This window comes from Malus domestica, chromosome 08 (assembly GCF_042453785.1).
Source record: "Malus domestica chromosome 08, GDT2T_hap1".
NCBI lineage: Eukaryota > Viridiplantae > Streptophyta > Magnoliopsida > Rosales > Rosaceae > Malus > Malus domestica.
In genome coordinates, this window is record NC_091668.1 from 3,474,780 (window position 1) to 3,478,215 (window position 3,436).

Here is a 3,436-nt window from a genome sequence, read left to right on the forward strand (position 1 = left end):
CGAGGGAAAACTGTGATCAAAAGGCACTACACAGCGAAACCCAGTTGCAGTCTTTGGCAGAAGCACTAGGCAACCTGCTCACTCCGCCACCAACAATCACACCTCTGAAAGCTTCATGAGGGTCCCAGCATCATGCTCTGCCTTTTTAAAATTAAGGATTCCTGGCATCACAGCAAAGAAATCCATCAGTGGGGGCACAAACACGATGTGCATAAAAATAGACACATTATATGGTATTATATGTGTGTGTGTGTATGGGTATATATAAGACACGGCAACTAAGTTCCATATACAAATATATACAATGTATACACAGTGATGGTGACGAGACGTTCAAACTTCCACATACATACATATATATATGGCTTGAAATGACGCAAATGATGATGATGCATGGGACGATTGAAGGGCAGCTGGATGGACGAGCTTAGCTAAGGCACTGTCCTCGTGATTTGCCTGTTGTAGAGCTACATTTTCCGTAGGGTTTTCAATGGGAGCTGGCAAGGTAGCTGGACCTACAGTCATTGGAAAATCACTGGCGTTGCGAGGGTTGGATAGTGGCGGAGGAGGCAAATGATGCGACTGAGATGCGTTATCTTGAAAATTTACTAGCTCTTCATCCATTGGAGTTGGAGAGATCGTTTCGGTGGTGATGTCGAAGAGGCTAGATCTGCGGCGTTGGCGATTGTGGTTGTTCCGGCGCAGAAAGTACTTCTGTGCATGGCTGGCAACCTGAGTCGGGGTGCGAGTCTTCACGAAGTTTCTTGAGATCCCTCTCTAGTCTCCTTTCCCTACTTTCTGCAATCCAAGCAAGAAAAACTTGTGCTCTTCCTCCGTCTGTGGAAACCCTCACTTGCGTTCGCTCTCGCGATTCCCGCCAGAATTGTGGACGACGTCGTTCTCACGATTCCACATATATATATATATATATATGGCTTGAAATGACGCAAATGGTGATGGTGATGGGACGATTGAAGGAATATATATATTCTAGCGTCCTAACAGATTATATATATATATATATATATATATATATATATGAGGTCCGAAAGATTGAAATCATCCTTAGCCTAAAACATACCTCAGAGTAAAAGCTTGCTGTTGCTGCGCCACGATGTCACCCGTCTGCAAACTCCAGCACCTCATGCGTGCACCACGAACTGCACTCCTTTGTCTTACGGCTTGCTTGCTGCTCGATGTTGCTTCGCCACGACTGATGCCCGCCGTTGTTTCAAGACTTCAACTGGCTGCTGCATGCACTACTCAGTCGACATTTTTGATACCAGTAAACTAGAGCTTAAGTCAGTGTATATACATATGCATATATATATATATATATACATATATACATATATCAAAATCATCCTTACCTTAAAACGAAGGAACCTGGACCTCTCTCTCTTAGTTCTGCAACTCGAAAAACAAATCTCTGCGAGTCCGCATGCTTTGATCCTTACAGCTTTTGCAACAAGGACAGCAGAACGTGAGCAACCTGGTTCGATACACCTTCTTCTTCCTCTCTACCGCCGGTCTGAAAGTTATGGTTCTTCTGCTATACGATGAAGTGGGAGAAGGCATATAAAGCCACAAGAGGCAATAAGTGGAATACCCGTGTTTTCCACTTTACTTCTCTGTCGACGAATCGTGCATCTGGCACCATGTGAATGAAAGAAAAGAAAAGAAAAAAAAAAAAATATATATATATATATATAATATATAATATAAAGTGTTTTAGGTGATGGATCAACACCATTCTAAAAAGAATATATATATATATATATATATATATATATATATATATATAAAGAAGTTTAATCTTTGGTGCGTCTGGCACCATGATTAAAGGAAAAATATATATAATAAAAAAAAATGTTTTGATCTTTGGTGCGTCTGGCACCATGATTAAAGAGGAAAATATATATATATATATATATATATATATATATATATATATATATGATTAAAAAAAAAATTAGGCGTTTCTTGCACGATAGAATATATACATAAAAAATTATATATATATGTATATAGGAAAGATGGATGGGTGGCATTTAAAAAAAACAAAAAACAAAAAAAATATTTACGTTTTAGTAAAATAAAGCTCGTTTATTGATTTCTCTGAAAAAATTTACATAAATGTACATTTTACATCAGTAAAAAAAAAAAAAAAAGAGCAAACATGAGGGAGCCTTCACGAAGGTTGCTCGTGTGAAGCCCTATCACTCGGCGGAACTCCAGGAAGAAGAGGAGCCGGAGGTTGATCATTTGGAGCTTCATTACGCGGTACAGCCTCAGAAGACGAAGGCAACTGTTTTTGGAAAAAACCCACAAACCTCTGATGGTCAGTAAAATCTGACCATCAGATTCCTGCATCTGGTCAATCTTCTTCTTCATGTTTATAGCATAGTTATGTGCGAGCCTGTGCAACTGTTTATTCTCATGCTTGAGCCCTCTAATCTCCTGTTTGAGACTCATCACTTCAGCCGCCAATGATTCAACTTGACGGGTTCGAGCAAATAGACGTTGGGCCATATTAGACACAGAAACTGCACACTGCACACTGAGAGCCAGAAAATCCTTAACAGCCAACTCATCAGACCGTTTGGAAAGTAGTCTATTATCTTTGGGAGTGACAAGGTTCCTGGCTACCACTGCAGCGGTTATATTGTTCTTCATCACTGAATCCCCAACGGTAAGAGGACCAGTAGGGGATATGAAGGATGAGCGCCATATGTTGTCTGGAGAAGGCGGGACTGCCTCTTCACCAAGGTTCAAATCAAAACGACGGTTGGAGGGTCCATACATTTTCAAAGGTGTTGAAGAAAGAAGAGGTCGGACGAATCAAGATCTTAGAAGTGCAAGAAGGGAGTTTCTACAAGCGAAAATTCAAGTGTGCTTTGAAACGAACTGTGTGCCTTTATAAAAATCAGCATTCAACAAGATTTCAGAGATCGAAGAGGCCAGCTCAGAATTTGAAGAGGCCAATTCAAAAATCGAAGAGGTAAGCTCAGAAATCGGAGAGGCATCTTGCTTTTCCCAGACGCGTCGGCACCCGTCACACACAAACTCAACTTTGCGAAAATCACGGGTAATTTGTCGAAGCGCCGATCCCAGATATCGAAGAGGCGTCAGTCTTTTTTAGCCTCGTCAACACCTGTCACATACACACTCATCTTGGCGGAAATTACGGATTATTTGTCGAAGATTTCTGATAAAGAAGAAAGCACGTGAAGCCATACTGATCAATCACTCAATGGTTACTGACACGAGTGAAAGAATAGTACCTCTACAATTAAAGAACTTCCTATAAAGAAAGCAATATGCCGGAACCTCCACTCAAACTCGGGTAAGGAATCAACTACCTGGAACTTTTGCCTGGTTGCTTACCTGGCATTGCTCTCGAGTACTCGTCTTCCACTGCTGCTGTACTTCCAAA

The 3,436-nt window shown here is 40.9% G+C and overlaps 1 pseudogene; it reads right to left on the reverse strand.

Annotated features, from left to right (window-relative positions):
- Positions 1-333: 333 nt before the first annotated feature.
- Positions 334-915, reverse strand: LOC103449237 (transcription factor MYB1R1-like; annotated as a pseudogene).
- Positions 916-3,436: the final 2,521 nt, after the last annotated feature.